This window comes from Ambystoma mexicanum, chromosome 9 (assembly GCF_040938575.1).
Source record: "Ambystoma mexicanum isolate Mex_15411 chromosome 9, UKY_AmexF1_1, whole genome shotgun sequence".
Lineage (NCBI taxonomy): Eukaryota > Metazoa > Chordata > Amphibia > Caudata > Ambystomatidae > Ambystoma > Ambystoma mexicanum.
The window spans coordinates 1289131852-1289147786 of NC_090931.1; the positions used below are offsets into that span (position 1 = coordinate 1289131852).

Genomic DNA, 15935 nt, shown 5'->3' on the forward strand with positions numbered 1-15935 from the left:
GTGCTGCATTTTTTTGTTATATACCATAATCGCTGGCTTTACTTATTATTGACATTAGCAAACCCAACAGAGCTAGTACATTACGTGAGACACTCATTCCTGGGTCACCACGGTTTTGTACTCCAGCCATTGTGCTTTGTATCTTTGCAGCACAGTGGTTTAAATGGATATTGCGTTATAGCCACTGAATTTCACAATTAATAGCTGTTGGCTTATATACACATGCACAGAATTACATCAGCCTCGAACATTACAAGATGTCCCATTTTCATTTTGCATCCGTGGCTGTACAATAGACATTATGTGCCTGTACCATAGAGTTTATATCACAAACTGTCTCTTGGGTAACCATAGAGAAATGTCTATTTATTTAATCTTAACCTGGATGTTGTCTACCTTGCAACGTGACCAAGCGGTTTACTTACTGCAAAACATGTAATTTTTTCATTTTTCTCTGTCTACAGCACACATTTATTCAATTTGGAATCTATATATATATAATATATATATATATATATATATATATATATATATATATATATATATATACCCTCTCTTATAAACCTTCAAAGGTGGCAATCGGCTTCACTTATCTACTTTGAACGCTTGTTCTGCTGTCAAACACTCCTCCGACATCTGTCTCCTCCTTGAAGACTTTGAACTCGACGTCCTTGCTCTTACCGAGACGTGGTTCAATGCCAGCTCAGTCACTGCTCTTGACACTCTCCTCCCTGAGGGCTACAAACTCGGGACCCTGCCTCTATCATACCTACTCAATCTTACTCTTCCTTTGAATGCCTCTCCTGTAGGCTAGTTATCTCACCTACTCTATAACTTACTATCGCTTCCATCTACAGGCCCCCCTGGCCCTATCCCTCTCTTCCTCTCTGAATGGGCCAACCTCACTTCCTCCCTCTTGACCTTTACATCCAAACTCCTCCTTGGTGACTTCAATATCCACCTCGACTCCCCTGAATCAACCACTTCACAGTTCCTTGTCCTCTGTGACTTCCCTCTCTTACTATTCTTCCTTCCAGTCAAACCCACTCAGCCAGGCACACTCTGGATGCCTTTATCTCTGGCGACATCCCTATCACCAACCTGGGTACCATCTCTCTCTCCTGGTCCGACCACTCTCTCCTCTCCTCCCACTCGGGGGCACTCTGTCCGAGCCACCTCCTGCACTGCCAGCCTCCTTTGCCGTCATTCAACTGATGAATTGAGTCAGTCTCGCTGTCTTTGCCTCCGCTTTCATCCCCCCTCCGACCCCTGCATCTGACTCTGTCCTTGCCAACCTTCACCACTCCATCTCCAACATCCTTGACATCCTTGCCTCTGCCATGAGGATCCACCTGAAGCCTGCCTCCAAGAAAAACAGTTGATATGACTCTGATCTAGCTTCTCAAAAACATAAATGCAGAGTTCCTGAAAGGAAATGGCAGGCCTCGCGTTCACGTTACGACAAATTGGCCTGGTTCCTGTTCCAAAGACAATCTTGTTTCTCCATCCGCTCCAAGAAGAGGGCCTGCATCTCTGGAGTCACTAACATGGCTGAACTCTGAAAGGAACTCGCCAATCCAACTGCAGTCTCTACCTCTCCTCTTCCCTCCAAGGCCCTCTGCACCACTTGGCCTCCCATTTCACTTCTAAAACTCGGGCCATCCTGTCCTCACTCTCTACCACCACCATGCCCACTCCCTCTCCTGCTCCCCTGTCTCGCTTGGCTCCCCTCGCTCCACTCCCAGCACTGTCTTCCCTCCTGCCCATAGCCCCTGATGAGGTCTCTAAATTTGTCCGCTCTATGAAGGTCTCATCCAAACACGTGCACCCCAGCTCTGCTAAAACCATTAAGGACACCATCTCCACTCTTGCCCCGACTCTTGCTGACTTCTGTAACCTGTCCTTCACCACTGGCCCTTTCCCTGTATCCCCCAAGCACTCTCTTGTGCACCACCTCCTAAAAAAGCCATCTGCTTAACCCTCTTGCCTGGCTATCGATCGCCCTATATCCACCACCCCTTTCTCGATAAACTCTTGGAGAAGTTGTCCCTCCCCCCACTAATCCATCATACTGAACTCGTTGGTTGCCTCCATGACCATCAATCTGTTTTCCGGGCATCCAGAAGGCACGGAAACTGCTCTCCTGACCACCTGTGAAGACTTGCTCGCAACTCTTGACTCCAACTCTCCTGCTGTTCTCATTCTCCTCAACTTCTCCTCTGCATTTGACATGGTCATCCATTCTAGCCTCATAAATCTGCTCCGCAATACCCTCAGTATCACGGAACGGGCACTGGACTGGCTGACTTCTTTCCTCACAAACCACTCTTACCGGCTGTAACTGGACCCTTTCTCCTCCACCAGCTCACTCTTTACTTGCAGTGTCCCCCAGGGCTCTATCCTATCAACGTGGCTCTTCAATAGCTATCTCGCCCCTCTTTCTCCCCTCATCGCCTCCTTCTCTCCTCACCCCAAGGCTTTCTGGGGTCTGGAACCACGCTATCTCCAACTTTCCCTCCCTAAATACTTCCCTGCTGGAGCCCTCAGCTCCTCTGCTTGTCAAACGCTTCTCCAAGCAGAGAATAGGGGGCAGTTCTCTCTCCTCGGCTGGCACCTCTTTGATACAGCCTCCCTGCTCACCTCAGACTTGAGCCGGGCCTCCTTAAGTTCCGGAAATGTCTCAAACTCTGCTTTTTTTTCTGTACCCCTTTTCCTCTCTCCTTTCCCTGCTAATCACCCCACTGCTGCTGAGACTAGCGGCCTGGTCCTTCATGAATCTCACAGGTTCGCAGCACCCCCCACCCTCCTAAGCACTGCCCCTGCAGGCCCCCTGCCTGGCGGTTGTGCATCCCACCCACGGGTCTCTTCTGCCTTAGCACTTGCCATCTGCCGCCACCCGGGCTCCCCTGCACTTCCCTCCCGGTCCCCACTAGCACTTGTCCATACCTCTCCCCCTACCACCAACACTCCTTTCTGTATCCCCTGCCCTTCTCTTCACAACACTTGCATGTCCGAGTAGGGCCATGATTGTACGTTAACTGTTTTTGCCACTGTTATTTTTCACCCTTTCTCCCTCCCCACTCGTCTTGTCGCGATTATGCATTTGCTGTTTTTGCAACTGTTGCTTTTCTTCCCTTACTCCCTCCCCATTTTGTCTTGTGGTGCCTGAAAACACCATTGGTTGTATAGGCACCTAATAAATGCTCAGTAAAATAAAAAAATAAAAACTGTTCAGGAGTCTGAACAACATTTTCAAAAACCTGTTCTCCAGTCCCCAGATTCAAAGATCTACTGTATCCCAACAGTTCTGCTTCATAGAGCGCAGCTGAGGCGGTCAATAATGTATAAATGTTGATTGCTGTGGATGCAGCTCGCTCGCTCTGTTGTACAAAGAATTTCCTCAAACCACCACTGTTTAACTGAGCTGACCATGCCCCGGTATCTGAGAACCTTACTCCCAGGTAATCGTAGTGATCAACTTGTTTACGGTTGTTCCCATCGACAACCATGGAGCATATAGAGGGCTTTGTTCTTAACGGCCTGAACAGTTTTTTTCTTATTCTTGTTTAGAGTCGGATCCAGCTGACATTTACTGGTGAAACATTCCGGGCATCACCTGATCCCCATTGGTGATGTTGCCAGCAGCACTGCATCATCGGAAAAAATAATGCCAGGAGGATGTTTGTGCTGAATTTTGGGGGATCAAGCCTGGCCCCAGGACATTCAACCAACAGTTTCAGGATGACTTTGTTTATATAGCGGTAAAACAGGTGTGGCGCAAGGACGCAGCCCTGTCGCATGCTCCTGTCAACCCAAAAATGTTGTTAGTTTCTCCCCCAAGGTCCCACCTTACCACGGCTGTGGCATTCAAATATAACTGGGAGACAGCTACCACCAGCGACTCACAGACCCCCCCCGTTCCAATAAAACCTGCCATAACGGTTTCTTGGAATGGAGTCAAACTGGGTTTGCAGGTCAACCGAGACCACATAGATCCACATTTTCTTTTAGCACTGTATATTTCTGTAACACAAGCGACAGTTTCTTTCTAATTCTCACTCCGTTTGATTCCTGGTATTTAACCATTGATAATATAGGGACAATTTTGTATTATCTCTGAGTTCTACTTACGTTTATTAAACATGGCTTTATAAAAGTAGGTAGGAAATATTCTTCCTTATTCCTCTCCCAATCCTATCTCCTTCTTCTCTCATTAATCCTGTTTACATGCTATTTTATATCTTTGACTCCTCCACAGCCCTGTTACTAGGTTCGGTTTTCATTAGTCTCATGAAACACAAAGAAAGGGTAAACTCACGCCTAATGTAAAGTAGCAATTTCTTTTTCGTGACCTAACTTTTTATTTGAATGTGTGAGATTAATACAATATGTATCATTGTATATCAGAGGACACAATTAAAGCATTTACTATTCTCATGTGTTGGATATTTTCAGAGCTACTTATTTTTCCCATTTCTCTCAAAATGTTTCCATTAGTTTAGCTATCAACTTAAATTTGTTTTAAGGAGGTTCCTTGCTAAAGGTCTGATCTTCCAAAAAGATTGTTTTGGTTTCAAATTCCACCTATCCTATTCAGTTTGTAAATTAAGAAGATGCCAGCTTTGGCTTGCGACAGGTCTCTTTCAAGCTATACATTAGCCAGCATGTGGCATTTATTAGGCCTTTTTTCAGAACCACTATGAACATGATTGTTCTGTGTGCTCTGTCTAATGTTGTAAATTCCTGAACTGGGCTTAGCCTTTAGAAAAGTTAATTTTCAAACAGTTTTAAGTTACCCCAACATACGTCCGCAATATGTTTGGGCATGGACATTTCAAGTTTTAAATACATCACAGCAGTATTTGAAGTGAAGTTAAAACATGCCAAAAGGAGCTCGTACTTTAAATGAGACTATTTCTACTTTGCACCTCGCATCATGTTGGTTAAACAAAATAGATAGCAAGTACAGTCATTGAAAAGGAATACAGGTTTGTTAATATACAAATTGCTGTGAAGTACTTTGCTGGATGGATGCAAGCTAGTCTGGAATGCATGAGATCAAAGAGAATGTTGGAAGGTAAGAGTGTTGATGTATGAGTGAGAGAATGGTAGTGTGTGCCTTCCAACCCAGGCAGTTGATGGATGTAGCCTGGGTGGTGGGAGCCAGTGGGTTCCTCTCATGTAACTTAAGGACTTGAGTCACCAGAATAAAGGCTCTTACTTGTACTTTACCCGCAGTGCCTGCAGATCTTCCTTTATAACACAAATGCTCTTTGTTTTCTCTGTTCTTGGACCCAGGACATCACTGTGATGAAATCCCAGACATTATATTTGTCATGTTCTTCAATAAACATTGTGCAGTCTATTAAATAATTTTTGACGTGGCTGCACTCCAGTTATTGGCCTTGTATTCAGCACCTATAAGCCAGTCTCTAAATTCAATTAATTTTATTTTTGAATATTTTTATTGCCATTTAGGTAAAACATGTTTGCGTTACATGCAGTTGGGAGGATCATGCAGTAATGCCAGTTTTTGGTAATAACCGTCAAACAAACAAAACAGATCAAGCGGTTTTATACAACAGTCTTGGCGTGTGGGGACATGGGACCGGGCGGATGCCCTGGTGTCCGGGGTGCAGTTCTTGCCCCTTTCCTCGGGGCATCCCACCTAGTTCTTATATAGTAGGTGTGGGCAGTTCGCCGCATGGGGGGGGAGGGGCACACTCCATGATGTATAGTTCATTCAGGGGGTCTGTCGTCGGATGGGTGAAACGTGTCCCACACCAGTGCTTTCCATGCAACCCATTTGTCGTTGCCATCCAACCCTGATCTGTTGACCGCCTCCATCCATACCTTAGTTTCAGCCTCCGCCCATCTCTCGAATTCCCTGTGCCAGTGTTGGTATTATGGCCCCCCAGCCCTCTTCCATGACATGGCAATGGTTCTCTTGGCCAGGATGCATGCGAGGTCCATAAATCTGTGCACATGTTTGTTTGCTGATCCTGGGGTATGTTCCAAGCAGGCACTCCTTCGGTGACCACTCGTACCTGACAACACCGGCCGTTCTGCAAGCTTGTTCTATTCATGACCAAAAATCCCTCACTCGCTCACAGCCCCAGAACATGTGTATCATGTCGGCTTCCTCCCTTCCACACCATGGGCATGGCAAGCTAGCGTTCTTGTTAAAGGTGGCTATCCTGTGTGGGGTAATGTAAGTGCGGTACAACACATTTAGTTGTATCATTTTGAAGCAGTGATTTCGTGACACTGCCTAGGATAGCTCAGTGCCCTCTCCCAGTCCTGTTCCGTTAGTGTCGTGCCCAGGTCTTCCTCCCATTGTTCTTTTAGCACTGTGCTCTTGGGGTTGGGTGTGTCTATGAGCATACTTTACAGTCTCGAGACTGGGCGCCAACCATCGCCAAGATTGTACATCAGAGTGAGGATTGGTTCAGCTTGCGGCTCATCTGGCCAGCCACCCAGCTATCTCTGGCCACCCGTTGGTACCACAGGAACTGCCCGCTGGAGACCCCTTCCCGTTCTTGTATTGAGCTGAACTCCCTGAAGGTCCCCTTGTTGTACATGTCTCCCCATGTGTATATCCCATTCCCCTCCCATCTACGCAGCACCGCCATGTCTGTGATGTCCTGGCATGTGCCTGCCGCAATTGGTATTTCTGGGGAGTAAGGGTGCGTGACCTTTAATAGAGTTCGTGTCCTCCTCCATATTTTCGTTCCCAGTGTTACCACCATTGGAGTGTGCTCCGCTGCCCCAAGAGTTACCCAGAGTGCTTATTTCAGTGTGGTGGGCGCCACTAACTGTTGTAGCAAAATAGTCTCCGAGGTGGGGTCATCGGACAGCCATTTAATCACGTGGCTGAGTTGGGCTGCCAGGTAGTACTTTTCCAGATTTGGTAGTCTCACGCCCCCCTGGTCATATGGCAAGTGTTGTATTTTTAGTGAGAGTCTGTGGCGAGCAGCGTCCCACAGGAACCCCCGGATCAGCTTCTCCAGTATGCGGAAGAAGGAAGCTTTGATATAGTAATGCACATTATTAAAGAAGTATAAGAATCTCGGGAGGATGATCATCTTGGTGATAGCCATTCTGCCTTGTAGAGATAGCAGTAACTTGGCCCAGAACTTCATGGAGTTCCTCATGCCGTGGAGCACTCTAGCCATGTTATGTTCGTATAGTTGTTCAGGTGTATGTTTGACGATGACCCCCAGGTATTTAAACGAGACGGTTTCCCATCTAAGCCCAACCGCAGGCAGCGTGCTGGAGTCTCTCCCTCTCAGTCCAGCTATTGGGAATATGCAGGATTTGGATCTGCTAAAGCTGATTCCGGATACCCTGGCATAATTGTCCAGTATGTCTAGGATAACTGGGACGTTTAGATGAGGATCTCTGACATATAAAAGCACGTCATCCGCGTAGAGTGACAGTAGGTGCCCCGCTCCCCCAACCCAGATACCAGCGTCTAGGTACTATTACCTAAGGTATATCGCTATTGGTTCGAGGCCCAGGACGTACAGCATTGGGGAAAGCGGGCAACCATGCCTAGCCCCCCTCTTTATGTCCCAGATTGCAGGCACCAACCTCCCTGTTTTTAGCCTGGCCTTAGGATTAGTATACAGGATGCGAACCCAACGAATAAAAACCTCCCCGAATCCAAACTCCCTCAGCACCGCCAGCAATCACTCCCAGTAGATTGAATCAAACGCTTTGATAGCGTCAAAGGAGAGTATAGCGTTTTCCTTTTGGGATCCCTCGGTCTGCGCCAGAATGTGTTGCAGCCTGCGCAGGTTTAGAGCAGTGCTGCGCCCAGGTATGAAGCCTATTTGATTGCTGTGTACTAAGTCCCCAATTATTCTGTTCAGGCGTTTGGCAAGGATTGTGCTGAGGATTTTGACGTCATAGTTTAGCATCGTCAGAGGGCGGTAGGAGTTGCAGATTTCTGTTGGTTTCCCAGGTTTGGGTATATGGACAATTAATGTTTCCCTCATAAACCCCGGTAGTACCCCATTGGTGAATGCTTCTCGGTAGACCTCGAGTAGTACCGGTGTGATGACGGCATCATATGTTTTGTAAAATTCAGGGGGGAGCCCGTCGCTGCCCGGTGTCTTGCTGGAGTCAAGGGACCTGATTGCCTCAGTAATACCTTCACCTGTTATTTCAGCGTCTAGGGCCTCTCTCTGTTACCTCTATTTCGGGAGGCCTATTTCTTCCAGTGTGTCTAATATGTATGAGTGTGCCACTTGATGATCGTGGCTGTATAAACGGGAGTAGAAATCCTGGAATGCATCGTTTGTCCTGTTGTGTTTTATGTGGTGTACCCGTTTCGTCCTTAATTTCGGTTATTTGGTGTCGTGGGTGTTTCCTTCTGCATAACCATGCTAGCAACCTGCTTGGTCTATCACCTTCAGCGTGTGGATTGGCTGTTTTCACTGAGTAGTCAAATTTGGAGAGCCTACCCCATGCTTCTGGGCAGTTCCCTCGCAGCAATACTAGTTCTTACTCCTCCCCCAGCGTTCCCTTGGTGTTAGCTTCCTTATGTTTTATCTCCTCTTCCGTTTTTTCCAGTTCAGCCCTTAATGTTTTCCGTATGCCTCCTGCTCCCGTAATGGCCTCCCCTCTAACAACCACCTTCATTGCTTCCCATACTGTACCCCATTGTTCAACACTGCCCACGTTTATTCCCATGTACTCTTCCAGTTTGTCCTGTAACCCTTCCGCAAGAGCCTGGTCTGTCAGGGCATCTGGTGACCTGCTCCATAGTGGTATGGGTGGTCTGGGGCCCCTCACTTTCCACATCACCTGCAGTGGGGAGTGGTCTGAGATTGACCTGCCCAAGTATTGAGCGGAGTCAGTTTGTGGTTGTTAACGTTTGGGTACAAATAGTCTATTCTGGTGTGCAGGGCGTGGGGGGCGGAGAAGTACGAGTACTCTGTCCATTGGGTGTAGTTCTCGCCACACGTCAACCAGGTCCAAGGTTTCTATCAGCGTATTTAGCGCACCGGCCGCCGTGTCATTCCTGGTTACTGGTGATTTGGATCTGTCCAGTCCCCAGTCCCTAACGCAGTTAAAATCTCCCCCCCCCTCCACCCCCTTTCCCCCCCCGGATGCAAAGGCTATCTTGACAGCTGGCTACTTTGGCTCCCAGTGTGTCCAAGTGTTTTGGAATTCCGTAGTTGGGGAAATATGAGTTTATTTTGCTGACTTCAGTCTGTTCAATCCAGCCCCTCACCACCAGATATCGTCCCTCCCGGTCTGCCTCCCAGCTTGATACTGGACCATCGGGCTAATCCAGATGAGCACCCCCCAAGCATATTTGGAATAGGGAGCCCCGTAACACTGCCCATCCCAGTGGGGTCTCAACACCCGCAGGGTTTGTTGCGTCAGGTGGGTCTCTTGAAGCAGAGCAATTGACACCCTTTTCCTGTTGAGAAAGGACTTAATTCTGTTTCTACGTATGTAGGTGCCCAAACCCCGGACATTCCATGTTAGGATTTTAATGTTGTTGGTCATTTCGGTGTGTGCGTCCCTGCTGGTTGACTCCGGGGTCATCCAGCCACTGATCTCGTCCCAGCTGAAAAGCTGGTCCACCCTCCAGTTGGGCCTCCCACCCCCCCACCCACCCAATAGCATTCCACAGCACACCTGTTCTTCATGTTGCATGTCCCATTTTGTGTAGAGATCTCACCGCTTGTTCAAAACAAACAAAAACCAAACAAACTTGTAACCATTCCAGAATTAGGTAACTGCGCTCAGCAGCCACCTTGTGTCTGTGGTGCTCGAGCGCCCCCGCAACTGCCGAGACCTCCTGGGCCAAGGCGTGCGGGCTGTGGTGTGTCAGCAACCGGCCGACACTGAACGATTCGTGTGGTGTATACACGATTCGTGTGGTGTATACTTTCGCTCCGTTGGAGGCTCCCGCCTCGCTCCTGCCTCATGACAAACTGTGGCGACCACCTTAGTTTTCTACTTTCGCCCGTAAGAGCTTCCTTTGTTGCATTCTACCCCCCTCCACATGACTGACTGGACCGCTGCTCCTCATGCGACCGCTTCCCGGCCATCATCCAGGTTGTTGTGCTCCAGCCACATGTTGGCCGCAGCTGGCGTTTCTAGAAAAACAGCGCGCCCTTTATAGCGGACCTTGAGCCGGGACGGGTACATCAGCATGTATTTAAGGTTCAATTTCCTGAGTTTCAGCTTGACCGGTATGAAAGAGTTCCGGACCCTCTGCACTGCTGGGGTGGAATCTGGGTATATGGTTATGTTGGCGTTATCCCGGCAGATCACGCCTCCTTCTCTAGAGAATTTCAGAATTATTTCCCCGTCGCAAAAGTTTAGTATTTTAGCTATCGTGGGTTGAGGGTGCGAGCCCGGGGGTGGCTTTTTTGTAATGATCTATGGGCCCGTTCCACCGTGAACCCCCTTGATAGTGCCCCAGCTCCGATCTCCTGTGGTATCATGTTTTCAACAAAGTCTGTCGGGTCAGATCCTTCCATTCCCTCTTGGACCCCCAATACACTTATATTGTTGCATCAGGCACGCCCTTCCGCATCTTCTGCTCGGGCTTCCAACATTGCGTTCTTCCTTTCGCGCTCCGTCAGTCGCCTCCCCAGATCGCTAGTGGTTTCTGCTGCCTCCTTCAGGGTCGTTTCGGCCGTTGTGACTCTTTCCGTGAGGTTTCTCATGTCTTGTCTCATCAGTTGTACGTCCGACTTGACCTCCTCGATCTTTGTATCAATGAAAGTTTGTAGGGCTGAGATTGCTACAAGCACCTGGTTATCTTTGCTAACAGTGTTCTCCACAGACTGCGTTTCTGGGGTGGTTTGTGGTTACCCCTTTTGTCGGCGACGTTAAAGGAGTCCATGATCGTTGGGTCCTTTTTCTGTTTCGTGGAAGGCATGCCCCCTGTGGTGATTGGTATTGCAGGGGGTACCGGTTCTTCTCTGCCGGCGTGCTCTTTGATGTCTGTGCGCTGGCGTATCGCTCGTGGGGAGGTTCCCGGATTGGTTCCATCGGGTGGTTTCCCTTGTCGCAGTTTTTGTGTCTTTGGTTTCAAGTTTTCTGTTGGCCGCACGGCCGGCACGAGTGTGGCAATGTTATTTGGTGCCCTGGTGCTTGTTGACGGCGCTGTGTTCTCTACTACCGTGCAGGCCGTGGGCCCCTCAGTTTAGCTGGTGCAGTGCTCTGATTCTGTCCAGCACTGCCTGTGTCATGTTGTCGCCTCGCGTCCTCTCAGGGTCGTGGACACACGCCCCGGCAGACGTCGTTTTGTGTCAGGCGCCCCTTGGTGGGTTCCATCGCTGCCGTGTGCTGGTGATCCGTCTCCAGATCTGGGTGTGATGTTCTCCCCAGGGGGCAGGAGGCCATTCCGCCAGCCACAGGCACTGTAACGGGTTCAGAGTGCTCCGCGTCGTTTGTGTGCCGCAGGCTCTCGTGTGTGTGGGGGTCCCTCAGAATGTTGTGTCGAACGCCACTCCTCATCACGGCGTGCTTTGTTGCAGTTCCCAGCTCACACAGCCCTCCGTGGTATGTGGAGGCTCTGACCTATTGCCCCAGGATCTGAGCTTAGGTGCACTCTGTTAGGCACAGGATGAATTGCCCCCGACGTGGTGTAGCGGGCAGTGGTCTCCATCACCCTGCCCAGCGCCTTGTTTCCGGTCCAGCCGGCGCTTCCGCTGCAAGTGTGGTCCCGGGGGTGGTGCCCCAGCTCTGGATCATCTGCTACTGCGTGTCTCCGCCCACACTATGGCCAGCTTCCCCCGGCGATCTGTGGGGGACCGCAAGGGGTTGTGTATAGGTCTCTCGGGGTCCCAGCCCCCACGCTCCCTGTGTGTTCAGCTTTGTGTTCCTTGGGCCCCTTAGGTGCACCACGTACCTTTTTTATCCTCGGTGATGTTTCCCTGCTCACATGTGCGGGGGGTGCCAGTTCCCCTCCTTAGCCCGCACCTGCCGAACCCTGATCAGAGCGGAGGGCTCCGCCCACGCCTGCTGCTGGCGGGGCAGCGCTGCTGTGCTTCAGGGCAGCGGGCGCGTGTCATAAGCAGCCCAGGCCGCTTGCAGCCGAAGACAGCCCGCCCCCACGCAATGGTCTGCGGTCTCGCCCTGGCGCGCGAAGGGGAGTCCAGGCGGCCACCGCAGAAGGTCTCTGCGTCCCCCGGCATCTTCCTCAGCACCCTCTGTGTATCAGAGCGCACAGCGCCAGTGAGCTTGCTCGGCGCCACGCGTCCCAGCCGCTCCTTCCCCTCACTGCCAAGCTGGGGTCATGTCGGCCATCTTGAAACTTGGGGGTGGGGTGGGGTCCCGACTTTGCCGTCGTCTTCCCACCCGCGCTCTGTTTTTGTTATCCGTGCGGTCCGGGGTTTGGGGAAAAGCTTATTGTGCCTGTTGGTGCAAGCAAAGCCACTTTGTTGAGGTTTTTAACTGAAGAATGCAGGATCTTTCTAGGATCTGGGCAGGAGCCGTGTGTGAAAGCGTCCTCACGGCATGAGCTCAGGCCACGTCCCCCCTCTAAATTCAATTAAAAGGCCTTCGAAATGGTTGAAGTTGATATGGTTTACCTTTGCTCTGTTGAAAAATATTCTCAGGTGCACTGCAATTATTTACACCTTGTGTTTTTCAGGGGCAGCAAGATGCGCAATGCAGTAGGAATCCTACTTTTGTGAATGGTGCCTCTTGCGATTTTCAGAGATGCTTTTTAGTTGTTAGTTTATTGTGAGGGAATGGCACTCTTTGAAAATTCCCCACATGGTGAGGATGGTTCATTGGATGTTTGCGGTTGTGTTAATTTCTGTTTCGGTTGTCTGGGGTCGACCCAAGTGAGTGGGTTTTCCATTATTCTTTGTCAGCAGGTTGTGTGCGCGCTCCTGGCATTTTTCTGTAATATGCCCCCGTGAGGGAGATATGGACCAGGGTCATGGGACTTCAGCCCCGCGGGGAGAGACGGACCAGGGACGCAGGGTGAAAGCAGGGTGAAGGAGCCGAGGGTCAACCAGAGCTACTGCACTACAGGCCACAGTGGCGGTCACAGCCACTCTATTACAGGACAGGGCGGCCGCTGCGGGGAGAGACGGAGCAGTGGACACAGTCGAATCCCTCTCTGCGACTGGGCACGTTGATGGGGAGCCACTGTGGCACTGAGCTGCGGGCCCTTCAGGAACACTACAGATGGCAAAGACCCGTCGAGGATAAACACGGGGAATACAAGCAGGGATGAGATGCCACACCCTTCCTTTCATGTAATACAGCACCGTAAGACTGCACCGGAGGGCTGGGTAGAACAGATGTAGCTAGTGGGAACAGAATGGGTTCCGGCTTCACTAGGGAGCGATCCTGTCACGTCAGAGTCACACAGGACAAAGGAAGGCAGCAAGCAGACACTCCCCTTCACAGAAGGTGGGACTTTATTTGGCCTCATTCAGAGTGAGGAGGGGGATTTAAAGGAACAGTACCTGGGTAGTCATGGTGTTCATACTCTTCTCAGAATCAAACAGAAGAGGACGTTGTGGAAGAGCAGGAGTATGTTCGGTCTTACTAAGAAGAATTCCGAGAAGTACAACCCTGTCTGAAAAGAGAAGGATAAGAGAAGCATAGCCTTATGAGAAGGAGACTACAATTCTGTGATTTGTGGTGTAGAACGTGTCACAATAAAAGACATCAAGCAGCTTCTGTTCTGATTTTTGTTCAGTGTCTTCACAAGATCCTCCAATTGGAAGACTTTTACTTTGTGCTAAGTGGTCACCCTGGTTGTAATAGTACATACTCTACATGGCTGTAATAACATAAAATAACATGCCCTCAGCGGTGTCATTTAAAAAGATACAAAACAGCAAAATGTTCCGTAGGCTTCCCTGTAGGACTCCACATATGAATTTAAAAGTGAAAATACATTTTGATTCTGATGAAACACACTAACTGTTTTCTATATCTAGGGTCCAGGTGAATTTTTGTTAACTTTTACAAATATTATTTTGGGACCAATCCGTATTCAGGCACCAATCCTTAAAAATAAAATAATGCATAGAGCTTTGTGGGTTTTGGCCTCTTCCAGAAGACCCTGAATGCTGTTTCATTTGTTATGAAGCTTATCTAACATGCCAGTCGCATGTTAGAAATGAATATTTGTTATTTTTTTTTTTACAAAATTTGCCAGGACTCCTAGAATTAGAAAGTATACTATTTATGTGGGCCAAAGCAATTTTTCAAAACAATGTTTATTAACACTTGTTGTATGCGGAAGAAGGGTGTGCATGGCTGCAGGAATTTTTGTTGTGTTTTTGTTTTTTTAACTATTTGGTTCATGTTAGAAATGAAATGTCTAACACGGCTAAGGGAGATTGTTACAAGAATACAAAAATTAACTTGCCCAACAGAGCCTGAGAACCACAAATAGTTTTTAAATGTAAGATGTTTTCATGACATTTCCCAGACAGCCAGAAGTAGCATGTTTCTGTGTGAGTTTATGAAAAGATGTGTGTAACTCTTAAAATAGGGTCCTGCGAGGTAGGGCATGTGCCCTGGCATAGCTTTGGCTGTTGTCTGTGGTTTTTTTTTTAAAAAAAAAATTATTTATAGCAAGTTATCCATCAAGTAAATATCAACATCAATTAACATAATTTAAAAAACGGGATCATGGGAAGTCCAATATTACTGAATTAAGCAAAACAAAAGTTAAAACAATTATGAGAATATGAAAAAACAGCAGTAACCTAAAATCAGTTATACACAATATTAAACATAAAGATCATTCAACGGACACTACACAAACGAACAACACGTACAACACTTGCATATCAACACTAAACTACTCCTATGTTGTAATATGTAGGAAAGCAAATCATGCATACAAAGTATTAAACAGACTCCATAGTGTGAGGTATAAATCCTCACGATCCTTATTCAATATTAACACTTTTTCATAGTTAGATAGGACCTGCATCTCCACCAACCAATCTTCTATAGTAAGCTTTTTTCTAGTCTTCCGGACTCTCAAGATCAATTGTTCCGCAACAACTACAGCTTTATCTAATCACTCACCATAACCTCTCGCGATGGTGCACATCCCATTAAATAGCAATAAAATCATTTGCGCAGGCAATGTAGGAATGGTAATATTCAGAATCCTGTTTAAAACCTCCTTCCAGAAAACACACACTCGCGAACAGTTGCAAAATTGGTGTAACAGGTTTCCTTTATCATTACCACAACCCCAAAATAGATAATTATCCATGAAGTTCAATTTATGCATTCTCACCGGGGTCCAGTAAAGATGGCCTATAATGTTTTGTCGGATCAGCCTCAAGCTCATATCCATCTTGGTTTTACACCCGACCCAGAGCAAACATTACAATTCCTTTGAAGTAATCTCCAAACCTCCCTCCATTTCTCCCAAGATTCTAGCTGCATTGGTTCCATGGGCATCAAACTCATATAAGTAGATACCTTGTGTACTGACACATCAAATAATTTGCGGAGCCCTGACCAAAATTCTAGGCTGTTGTCTTTTGAAGAACCTTCACCAGTCTTGCTAAATGTTACATTTCCTATTTCTAACAGGCAAGGTATTTCCTTTAAAATAATGTTTACAGGTTTCTGCCATTCTCCACACAACAGTAAATATTCTTTTAAAAGTGTAACGATGTATTTCTTTCAGAATTTGCCTGGAGTCAAATAATTATAAAAATAGGTTTATGGGTTCTGGAAACTGTCCTGTAGGGCTATGGGTATTTGTCATTTGCTGTTATAAGTGATGTTCTAACCTATTCCGGGCACATTATTAAAAAATAAAAAAAGGTTCATCATCCTCATGGTGAATGCATCAGTACACAAAAATATTCCAAAACATGCATACATTTGCTTTCCACCAAATCCTAAACCTACACTTCAAAACTGTATTTGCCCATACTTGTAATGGATGGCCACATCACTGC

General features: G+C 47.9%; 1 protein-coding gene across 2 annotated transcripts in view; it reads left to right on the forward strand.

Annotated features, from left to right (window-relative positions):
- Positions 1-15935, forward strand: part of LMLN (leishmanolysin like peptidase) — a 951783-nt gene that overhangs the window by 303554 nt on the left and 632294 nt on the right. The window lies entirely within an intron of this gene.